Raw genomic sequence first — 12,069 nt, 5'->3', positions numbered from 1 at the left:
ATTTTCTACCCAGACAGGCAGTGGCTTCTCCAAGGTTGCAGGCAGAAGTCTCTCTCAGCCCAATCTTGAAGATGTCAGGGAGGGAACTGGGAACCTTCTGCTCTTCCCAGAGCAGCTCCATCCCCTGAGGGGGAATGTCTTCCGGTGCTCACACTTCTAGTCTCCCTTTCATATGCAACCAGGGCGGACCCTGCTTAGCTAAGGGGACAAGTCATGCTTGCTACCACAAGACCAGCTTTCCTCTCCTAAAAAGATCTCAAGTACAGAGCCAGGAAAGATCTTAGGGAATATAGGAAGCTGCCATATACTGCGTCAGACCCTTGGTCCACCTAGCTCAGTATTGTCTACCCAGACTGGCAGCGGCTTCTCCAAGGTTGCAGGCAGGAGTCTCTCTCCCAGCCCTATCTCATTGGAGATGCTGCCAGGGAGGGAACTGGGAACCTTCAGCTCTTCCCAGAGCGGCTCCCATCCCCTGAGGGGGAGTTTCTTCCAGTGCTCACACTACTAGTCTCCCTTTCATATGCAACCAGGGCAGACCCTGCTTAGCTAAGGGGACAAGTCATGTTTGCTACCACAAGACCAGCTCTCCTCACCTGGTGAATGGACCAATGGTCACAGTGTTAGGCAGGTTGTTCTGGTTTGGGTCTGTGGTGACTTTCCTGATGGCCTGAACTAAAAGTTTGGGAATAAAGCAATAAACAAGTCTGTTTGCAAGGAGTGTAAAAAGAACATCTTCCCGAAAGGTGTTTGCATGATGTGACTGAAAACATTTGTGAAACGCTCTGAATAGTTCAGGCTCCAGAGTTCTCGGCAGAGGATGGATTAGGTTGATGAAGAACTCCGAAGGACAAACTAACGAGCAGGCAGCCAGAGAGACCCATTTAGACTTTACTAGAAAAAAAGTGGCGTTCCTGCTGCTTTCGACACTGGGGGGAAAGACGCGGCTTGATTTACCGGTCGGCTGGCCACAGCTAAGGCCAGGTCCCTAGACATATATTTTTTTACATGCCTGGGAGCCTGTCTGCGCTGGCTCACAAATGGAATTAAATAATTATTCTCTCTTCCCCGCTTCCCTTCAGGACAAGCTTATTAAAGGCAAGAACTGGATTACAGACTGTCTGCCATCTCCTTGCAGCCTGTCTAGATTGGATTGCACTCTTTTATCTCCTAATCCCTCGAGCATTTTAATGCAGAAAAGTAATGGCATCCCAAAGCCAAATTTAATTTAGACTTTCCCCAGCTTTTCAAAGTTGGATTTTTTCCACTATGCTGGTAAGCCTCCTTCTCTAGTTGTATTTAAAATACCGATAGCATTTTGAAATCCGTCTCAGGCAGGTAAAGGAGGTATCTCCCCCCACCCACCGCCCGCTAGCATGAGCTAAAGAGACAATTTCATACCAGGATATTATGGAGAGAATCAAGAAGGCCCTTTTACCGTGCATCCGCACCTGACGAGTGGTCAAATCATCCTCGCCACGAAGACGGTGAGTAGACCACCATCTGGTCATTTTAACAGAGATGGTGCATGGTGGAATTCTCTCTCTCAGTGTCTACACTGGCTGGCAGTGGTTCTCCAAGGTTTCAGAGAGGAGTCTCTCCCAGCCCTACCTGGAGATGCTGCCAGGGATTGAACCTGGGACCTTCTGCATGCAAAGCAGATGCCCTACCACTGAGTTATGACCCCATCCTCTGAGGGTCACCATCCCCTACTCACATGTCATCACCCATCCAAACTCAGATCAAGGCAGATTCTCTTAGCAAATTCATGCTCACCATGAGACTGGTTCTTCCCCCATAGGGCCTGAATCCTGACTGTTGTTTGCAGTCTGGGCCACCAAAGTGGATATGCTGCCATCGCATGACACATTTAATGACACATCTGCACCTCACCATTGGGCTGGAGATTCCCCTCACCATTGGGCTGGAGACACAAACCATGGACTTGCCAGCGACCAAGGTCAAATCAGTTACATGCATACTACAATAAGTTACCCTCTTAAGGAGCAGCGTATCCATCGCCACCCATACATGGTTATGCTGGTGGTAATCAGCCTATTGGGAAGGATGAAGCCATCCCTGGAGTGAGTGAGTGAGTCACATTTCTGTGCCTCCAGTCTGAAGTGGAAGGTGCTGACCTGCTGACCCCAAATTGTAGACCAGCTCTCCCCAGGTACACAGCACCATTCTGAGGCCATTTTCCCAGCTCTCCCCAGAAAAACGAGCCTCAAAATGGCGCTCAAATCGCTCAAATCGATTTGAGGTTGATTCATCAAGACCTCTGACCAGGCCAGCTGCTTCTGATGAATCAATTCAAGTTTCTGCAATTCAGTTCGAGCTTGAATCAAATCACAAAATTTGATTTGTGCATACCAGTGAGTTTCAGGGCACTGATATTCAACCCTCTGGCTTAGTTTGCTTTTCCAGAGCCCACATACTCTGTGCCCTGGACCTCCCTGTGTGCCACGATGATCTGAGGAATCCTTTCCGCATGTACCACCACCCGCAGAAGTACAGAGGAGGGGTGGGAGATGAAAAGAACTGAAGGCCTCTTCGGAGCTCCCTGCCCAAGGAAGTGAGAATATCCACATGGATAACTGATGGTTTTGTTTCCTTTGGGAGATTGCATGCTTGCTTCTCTGTCTCAGCATATGCTTCTGTGTGATCGGAGATATTTTGCACACAAGGCAGAGTTTTAACCCAATTAGTCTGCAAACCACCACCCTCTATTACTGCCTTAAGAGTTAGGACTGAAACAAACTGCCGCTAGGAAATGCTCTTCCCCCTGCCTTTCATCAGTTTTTTCACATCCCACCCCAGGAAGAGTTCTGTGTGCTTGCATATTACATCGTGAACTCTGATTACTTGTAATAAAAAAATTAATAAAGAGGGAACGGAACTCTCCAAAGGAATTCTCTCCCAAGACAGGCTTACCTTGCTATTACGCTTCCTGTGCCTGGTAAGGAGGCCTTTGGATGACTCTGGGTTTGGGAGATTTTATTATATGCGAGCTCAAAAAAAAATCACTACTGGTTGTTTTTGAGTCTTCTATGCTGGTTTTGTCAGTATTGTTAGGAAGTTGCAACATATATGGGGCTTTTAGAATTCTCAAATGCTTCAGTGTGCATTTGTCCTGTCCCAAAATCAGGAACCTACAAAGTAAGCCACCTAATGGTGCAGTGGGAAACGACTTGCCTAGGGAGCAAGAGGTTGCTGGTCTGAATCCCTGCTGGTATGTTTCCCAGACTATTGGGCAGCAGCGATACAGGAAGATGCTGAAAGGCATCATCTCATATTGTGCGGGAGACAGCAATGGTCAACCCCTCCTGTGGTCTGCCAAAGACAACCACAGGGCTTTGTGGTCGCCAGGAGTCAACACCGACTTGAGGGCACAACTTTACTTTACAAGGTGAGGCAGGTGGCATTCAGGACCACGGAGAGCTCCCAGTGACCAATTTGCTTTAATTATTGATTGATTGATTTCATGTATATACCACCCATCCCATAATGGCTCAGGATTCTTTGTGAGTTCTCTTGTCTGCCCACCTCTGTGTCCAGGATCTGGGAACCAGGATCTGACCGCTCTTCCCTCTTCAGGGTCAGACTCTGCACTGCTGCTCAGGGCTGGGACCATGACACCAGTACACAAGAAGAAATGACACACTGTTTTACTCCCTCTGTGAATGTTTAATAGGGATACGCGAACCAGCTCGAGGTCAAGCCAGTTCGCCATTGAACTGGCCTGGCTCAAGGATTTGCCCTCAAGCCAGACTGGGCTGTTTCGGCTCGACCTTGAGCTGGACCTCCCTGACCAACTCAGAGCCAGTCCTGGGTCCGAAACATTTTTTTAAGAAATTTCTAAACTCACTGCCAGGCCTGGATTGTTCTGCTGCCTTCGGGGGGTGGGGCTGCCATGCCCACGATGGGTGTCTCTGAAGCTTTGCCTTCTCCCCAGTCTTTTCTGGGCCAATTGAAACCTTCTTCAAGCCTTTCTGGCCCTCTCCCAGTGGCCATTCTGAAGGCTGTCGCACATGCACATGGGCTATTTACATGCCCGGGTCTCTTTGGGGGTTCACAAAACTGAACATGCTCGGTCCACTTCGAGTCTGGTCCGGACTCAAACTGAACCAGGCAAACCCGTTTTGTGCACACCCTGATGACGTATTGGTCCAACACAGCAACCTGTTTGTTTGTTTTTAATTCGGCAAATGACAGCAGCAATGATGTATTCAGAAATCTCTGAATGCTCCCACAATTTCCCATCAACTCATTCTGATTGGGAAAAAAATATATGCTTTCAGGTAGAGGGCAACTGCCTAGCTGTCCAGACCTCACAGCTGTACCTGTTCAGTAAAACCCTACACGCATCTCAGACACTCTTGAACTTAGTTTAACAACTGCCAGCGGAGGGCAGGGGACCAATCTGGGAAAACCAGGGATTAGATTGAAATATATGCATGTGCTATTTACGGTGCCCTGGCTACAAGCAAACCTGCAACAGCAGCAGTGGCCTGGCCTGGCCCTAGATGAAAATGAATTGGCTGTTCTCAGCTCCCGTGGTCAGAGGTAAGCTTAAGTGAAATAAATGGCCATTCTGCTGCCATTGCTACATTTGTGTTGTCGGCCAATTAGGGAACCAATTTGCCCTCCCTAATAGGCCTCCTTGTCGGTGTGGGATGGGGAGGCTGTTCAGGGTTGGCTGGGAGCTCTGAGCAGGAGCCGATGGGGGAAGCGGAACGGCCACCTTGACGGCACTTTATTGATGGTAATTTTAGTTTGTTTTTATGTGCTTTTTTGGTTTCAGTTGTTTGGTTTCAATTGTAAACCTCCCTGAGATTTTATGCGGGGCAGTAAGTATAAAAACATGATTGATAAATAAATACATACATACATACATAAATACATAAATAAATAAAGCCAATTAAGAGTGAAAGTAGACAGCAATGTATCTGAATAAGAAAACACATGGGTTTGAAGGACAGTATGGATAAATATAAGATATGGAGTTTTAGGTGTTTCCCAGAATCTTACAGTTATCTTAGTATCGTAGTGGCTAGAAAATTATCTCAAATGGTTAATTTTTAAATATATATATATTGTTTAAAATAAAGGGAAAGTTGCTTTAAAAAGAAAGAAAGCACTTTGGGACCTTGCACTAAAAAGTTTCCCAAAGGAGAAGGTTCCCCCCTCCCTGCCCCCATCAGTGCTGAAAAACCTTCATGGAAAATCATGAATAGTTTTGACTCAGCTATAGACCAAATGCAAGCTAAAAATATAAGACGGCATGCAAGATAATTACAGGGTATTGAACTAAAAGCCAGTGGTAGCTTTTCAGTGTGAAAAATGCACCCAGCGCTCTGTTACCTTGTTCTGAAACCCAGCTGACATCTGTTGCTCTAAGAGTAGTTACTACGGCTGAGTCTTGCAATCACAGGAGGCATGAATCACTCGGTAGGAAGATCAGTCTGTGCATGCATCCAGCTTTGTTTCTTCTGCTGGTTATCGTCCAGAAATGTACCCGTTCCATGTGTTATCCCTGAGACAGTAAGGTCATTCTCACGACTGGCTCTGCCTAGTCTAGGGCCACCTTAACCCTAACCACCCAACCTGGGTAGGGTTGGTCATGAGAAGCACCGGGATCGGTCCCAATCCCAGCACTCTGTGACCAGGTATCCTGGGTTTTTAACCCAGGCTAATAATGGGGTATGATGTGAGTGTGGACACAAAGCCAGGAGGCAAGAATTCCCAGCAGCAGGGAAATCCCCCAATGAACCATGCTTCTGGCATAGTGCATTGTGGGATGCTGGGGGACTCCCTCCTCCAGCTCCTGGCTCTGCTGCTCACCACCCTGGAGATAGTGTGGATGTGCATTCTATATCAATGATATAGAAATCATTTATTTTGGAAGGGCATTATAGAAATTGAATACATAATAAATAGTAATAGCCACTAAATAGTCCGCTAAAACTTTTCAGAAGATATACAGCAGGACCTCCTCTCAGAGTGAGTGTGAGGTTCATGTGAGCGGAAATCACAGGGGAGAGCTGGTCTTCTAGTAGCAAGTATGACTTGTCCCCTTAGCTAATCAGGGTGCGCCCTGGTTGCATTTGAATGGGAGACTAGAAGTGTGAGCACACTGGAAGATATTCTCCTTAGGGGATGGAGCCACTCTGGGAAGAGCATCTAGGTCCCAAGTTCCCTCCCTGGTAGCATCTCCAAGAGAGGGCTGAGAGAGACTCCTGCCTGCAGCCTTGGAGAAGCCACTGCCAGTCTGTGAAGACAATATGGAGCTAGATGGACCAATGGTCTGACTCAGTATGTGGCAGCTTCCTATGTTCCTAAATGTCCAGCCTCAGTCCTCTTTTTCCATTTGCAATTTGAGGTTCATGCGGGCCTTGGTTCATAGGTTGCCTTGTGGGCCGCCTTATAAGGATTCCTGAGATGTGAAAGGTTTTGAACATAAGCATGGATGCTAATTATTAAGGCACCTAGCCAACATCCAATTGGCAAAGGTGGGGTATGCTGTTTCTTGTCAATACCGTGCAGCAAAACGCTCTTACTTGATTATGTCCACCGTCTTGAACAAGGAGGCTGACGGAACCTTGCATTAAGGCTTCGAGTGATCATGCCTGACATCTCCATCTGGCCATCTTCGAGGGTGCAAAGCCCAAGAAAGAGCTGGTTCTTCTGGCTGCTCAGCCTTGGCGAGGGAAACATCAGTAATCCAAGGTGGCATTATGTTCTGATGAAGCTGATTTTCCACTGCTGCCACTGTTATTTTTTGAAGATAAAAATAAAACCGTCTAAATGTCATCCCTGTCCACAATCTTACCACACTCTAAGGAGACAGAATACAATTCCAAGAACACCAATCTATGTTTATATTTTAAAGAATGTGTTTGTACAAAATAAAATCATACTTCTTGATTACTAACAGATATCAGGATGTGGATGAGGTTCTTGGAGCGGTATGGCCTACCACCTGTTCTCTGGATCCTTGCCCAACATGGTTGATTACCTCTTGCAGGGAGGTTGTTGGAGCTGGCCTAGTTGATATCATTAACTGAGGGAGGGCAGGATGCCATCTTGTCTGAAAGAGGTGGTGGTTAGACCCCTTCTTAAGAAGTCCACTCTGGATCCCCTGGTGATGGATAAGTATAGGCCAGGAATTCTCAACGTTGGGTCCCCAGATGTTATTGGACTTCAACTCCCATAATCCCCAGCCAAAAGCCAATGGGCCTGGGGATTACAGGAGTTGAAGTCCAATAACATCTGGGGACTCAACATTGAGAATCCCTGGTATAGGCCAGTCTCCAACCTCCCATGGTTAGGTAAGATGATTGAGAGGGTGGTGGCTGACCAGCTCGGAGTGGTTTTGGAAGAAACTGATTATCTCTAGACCCATTTCAAACTGGCTTTAGAGTGAGCTATGCGGAAAGGAAAAGATGCCTGCACTTTGGAATGCGACACATTGTGCAGCCTACTGCAGATAAGAATGTGCAGGAGGTATCCATGACCACATGCATGAGACTAATGTGAATGGAACGGTGATTCGGAGCTGCATGGTGAAAATGGATATCGGCATCTGTGGAGGAGTCTCCTTGCGGTATGGTGGAAACAGCCAAGGAAATAAAGAGACATTTGGTGCACATCTCTAGTCAGACTCAATCTGAGTCTCCCATGCTGTGTATTCAGTGCCTGATCAATCACAAGGGCAAAGGAATTCTCCTGGAAACTCAAATTAATTCCCAGATGGCCCTCAATTCTATCCAAGTCCACAGGAAAGGTTGTCGTCATGAGATACTGCCATCTGTACTTTCTTTGCAGGACACAACAGAAATAGTCAGTGCAATACATGTGATCTTTCACTACTGAAACCACAATCATTTAAGTTGGCATGTCCTCTCTGCAAACCTTTAACTGCCACAAAATGCCAGGATATGCCTCCATTTCTGTCACACTCTGGTCCCTTGAGAAGAGGACAGACGGTCACTAACATTGCCCAGAACCCCTCTTTCCTTGTATTCTGTTTTTTCCTCTTTTGCAAAAGGATGCAAATGGGAGCGATCTAAAATCTTGCCGTCAGGGAAGAGATCTGAAAGGGCTTTGAGAGCTTGTGATTGGCTTCTGTCAGCACTGGGACCATGAACCCACCTCCCCAGCGGAATCGGACGGGGGTTTGGGGAGGGCTTTACTGTTCCAAGCAGCCAGGGCCCCAACGAGAGCTGGGATTCAGCTGGGGGACAAGTGGCAGCAGCAGCAGCAGCAGCAGCAGCAGGGAGTATAAAAGCAGAGGGGGTCCTTTCGTGGGGCAAGGCGGGGGCCTCAAGAGGCACCAGCAAGGTGGCAGGCAGCATATGCCCTCCCACCCACCGCCCTGGGAGCAACTCTTGGGGACAGATCTGGCGGCCCCAGTGGGTTTTGCCAGGAGGGCCTCTCTTCACACTTCTCACAAAGCTCGCGTGACACACAAGGAGAAAAGGGGGGGGGGCCCTCTGGCACCCTGCCCTCCTCCCCATCCCACATTCAAAGCTTGCAGGAGTCAGTTTAGAACGGGGGCTGTGTTGCCCCCTTTCCAGGGTGGTGGGGCAGGGTGGTGGGGCAAGACAGGCTGGAGCACCACCCTTCAGGTGCTGCAAGGCCTTGGGACCACCTCTGTGCAAAGGTCTGCAGGGCAGAGTTGCTGTTACATCCCAGGAAGTGGTGGATGAACGGCGAGGCAGAGGGGGCATTTGCCTACGGCGGCAAAATTTGAGAAGCAGCAAATTTAGCCCCTCCTCAAATAGCGTTGCCCCTCTCTGTGGGCTGCGGCAGCTGCAGCAAGGGTGGAGTGGGAGAGGAGAAACCCCCCCCCCTTACCTTATTACAAAAAAAAAAGGCAAACCCTTTTTGTTTAAGGTACAAGGGCTGCAAAAGCCTTTTTGCCTATGGGCAGCAAAAAGCTTAATCCTCCCCGATCCCAGGGCCCCACATCTGGGCAGTTAAAGGTACAGGTGATCTCAATTGTCTGCTAATTACACACACCAAGCACAGTTCCTGTGCATTTTCTACCCATTGCTTTGCCTGCATCTGGCAAATATCACAAAGTCGGCTAAAGAGAGACTTGACTTATCAAACTAAGCATGGTGTGGGCAGAGAGATGTTTCCCTCCCTCTCGCACAAGGCTAGAGCCAGGGGTCATCCATGGAAACTGATCAGCAGGAGGTCTAGGATGGAAGTCCTTTCCCACACCGTGCCTAATTAGTCAGTGAGACTCACTGCCACTAGATGTGGCGATGGCCACTAACTCAGGGTTAAAAGGGGATCAGAACAACTCCATATCTTTTGCTTTCTCTGCACTTGTGTGGAATCACAGAATAAATTCAACCTTGGCAATCCTAAATTATTGATCCTAAGCTTGTTTGGAAGACACAGCCCCACTTGTCCCAAGAAATGCTGGGATTCTGATTGAAACCATGTTTATTTCCCTCAAAATTCCTGGAAGATTTCACTCAGGGAGGAACCCAAACTGACTTTGAAACTGTCCTTTCAGTGAATTTTAGTGGCAACACACCATCTACACCAGGGCTTCTCAAACTTGGGTCCCCAGACATTGTTGGACTATCTGTCCCATTATCCTCAGGCCATTGTGGAGGAGAGCTGGTCTTGGGGTAGCAAGCATGACTTGTCCCCTTAGCTAAGCAGGGTCCACCCTGGTTGCATATGAATGGGAGTCTAGAAGTGTGAGCACTGGAAGAGATTTCCCCTCAGGGGATGGAGCTGCTCTGGGAAGAGCATCTAGGTTCCAAGTTCCTTCCCTGGCAGCATCTCCAAAGAGATAGGGCTGGGAGAGAGACTCCTGCCTGCAACCTTGGAGAAGCCGCTGCCAGCCTGTGTAGACAATACTGAGCTAGATGGACCAAGGGTCTGACTCATTATATGGTAGCTGCCTATGTTCCTATGAATGCCTGGTCTACCCTATTATGTCCATCCATGAATGTGTGTCTGAATCTACAAAACAGCACTGGGTGTTGCATTCATTTGGCACAGAACAGAGAACACTATTGAGAAGGTTGCCGGAGATGAATTAGTTCCATTTGGAAGGCAAAGGTGCCAGGGGGCCTGCCCCATAGACCCACCCCCTGCGATTTTCAAGCCTCAGCCTCCACCTCTTGGCCTCTGCTTTCAGTCTCGCTCTGAACCTTTGGCACTTTGGTATATATTAGCAGGGCGACAGCCAGAGGAAGGGGCTTGGGTTTGGCCTGGCGTGCCACATTTTGTTATTGTTAACAGGCCTCACAAGAGCCAGAACGTTGAACCTCCCATACTATTGATCCCTCTGGGCTGACCTCTGCCATGCGCTTAATAAGCTGGCGTGGTGTATGGATCACCCTGAGATCCAAAGGTCAGCCGTTCGAGGACATATAAATATTCAGAACACACAGAAAGGGCTTTTTTTTTTTTAAAAAAAAAAATCTTTTTCAATATTTATGCCAAGTCTCCACTGATCATGAGAGCATCCATTCATTCTAGTGGGGTCAGTGTTTTCTCCTTCTTCTTAAAAACAAAAACAAAAACTTCCCCCGGAGCAGAGAGTATCGTCTGCATTGCTGGTTCTTACTTCTAAAGCCCTGAATGTTTTAAGCCTGGGTCACCTGAGAGAGCACCTGTCTCTACAGGATCCCCACCACGACTCATTAAGAGCATCCAGAGGGATACGTCTTTGGGACCGGGCCTTCTGAGAAGCCGCCTCTTGGTTGTGGAACACGCTCCCTGTAGGTATAAGAGGATTATCATCCCTGAAGGCCTGCCAGCCATAAAGACCCATCTTTTCGGCATGACTTTTAATAACAGTTAAGTGCTTCTAAAGGTTTTTAATGAGTTTTATGTTAATGCTTTAAATGGCGGTATTTTTTACTGTGCACAGGAAATCCAGAAGATCCTGCCTTCGGGCCCAGGACATAAAGGGTTAGGGTTGTTTCCTTGGCCCCATCAGGACATGACCCTGCCTTCCGACCCTGAGTCAAAAGAGTCCCTTGATGACCTGCCCGCTCAAGTAGCGATCCTGGCATACTGCCAGCGCCAGTGCTTAGAAAATCAAGCAAAGGCCCTTTAAGAAATGGAGCCTCCCCTAGGGAAAAGAGGGGGCCGCTTCCCTCTGCCTGGGCAGCAGCCATAAAGATGAGCAGGCTGCCCCAAGCAGCCACTAGAGTGCCATCCCTCTCAGGCGGCTAGACCCAGCTCTCCTGGGCGCCTGCTCGGAGCTATCCAAGGTCCTGACCGCTCCCCCCACCACCCGGAACTGTCCAAGATCTGTGTCCCTCCCAGATCCCTGGTTCCACTTAGAACAAGACCAATGGGAGGAGAACTGGTCTTGTGGTAGCAAGAATGGATTGTCCCCTTTGCTAAGCAGGGTCCACCCTGATTTGCATTTGAATGGGAGACTACATGTGTGAGCACTGGAAGAGAGTCCCCTCAAGGGATGGAGCCACTCTGGGAAGAGCAGAAGGTTCCAAATTCCCTCCCTGGCAGCATCTCCAAGAGAGGGCAGAGAGAGAGAGACTCCCGCCTGCAACCTTGGAGAAGCTGCTACCAGTCTGTGTAGACAATACTGAGCTGGGAACAGCTGCCGCTGGGCTTTGGAACATGCTCCCTGCTGAAATAAGAGCCTTTCTACCTCTTACAACTTTTTAAAAGGCAGTCAAGACACATATGTTCACCCATGCTTTTAATTATATACTGTTTTAATGTTGTTTTAAATTTTATATTATTGTAATGTTTTAGCCTTTTTATTTGTTATTAGTAAAGTTTTATTGTGTTTGGGGCAGTATACAAATATGTCAAACAGAAGAAGGCGCTCTCTTCTCTTCCGATGACAAGAAAATGCCCAAAGGGAGCCCTTCTGCATTTGTCCCTCCAAACAGGGGACATGGAGGCTCCCTCTGAAAGGGGAAGGGAGCCTTTGTCTCACTTGCTAGGAAACTGATATGTGGTACTCGCATCGCCAGAGATACCTGGGCTATTATCACTTCCAGCATCTTGATATCTGTCAGAACAGCCAGCGTGGTGTAGTGGCTAAAGTGCTGGACTAGG

General features: G+C 48.1%; 1 long non-coding RNA gene across 3 annotated transcripts in view; it reads right to left on the bottom strand.

The window, feature by feature from the left end:
- Positions 1-6,764, bottom strand: part of LOC128338884 (uncharacterized) — a 73,237-nt gene extending 66,473 nt beyond the window's left edge. For 2 of the 3 annotated variants that reach the window (XR_008312736.1, XR_008312738.1), the window contains exon 1: positions 6,558-6,764. This is a non-coding gene — a long non-coding RNA (uncharacterized LOC128338884). Of the gene's footprint in view, positions 1-5,361; positions 5,534-6,557 lie in introns of all 3 variants that reach the window. The other variant, XR_008312737.1, reaches the window with a different exon arrangement.
- Between the last annotated feature and the right edge of the window lie 5,305 nt (positions 6,765-12,069).

This window comes from Hemicordylus capensis, chromosome 17 (assembly GCF_027244095.1).
Source record: "Hemicordylus capensis ecotype Gifberg chromosome 17, rHemCap1.1.pri, whole genome shotgun sequence".
Taxonomy (NCBI): domain Eukaryota; kingdom Metazoa; phylum Chordata; class Lepidosauria; order Squamata; family Cordylidae; genus Hemicordylus; species Hemicordylus capensis.
This window is presented reverse-complemented; position numbering and strand designations above follow the sequence as displayed.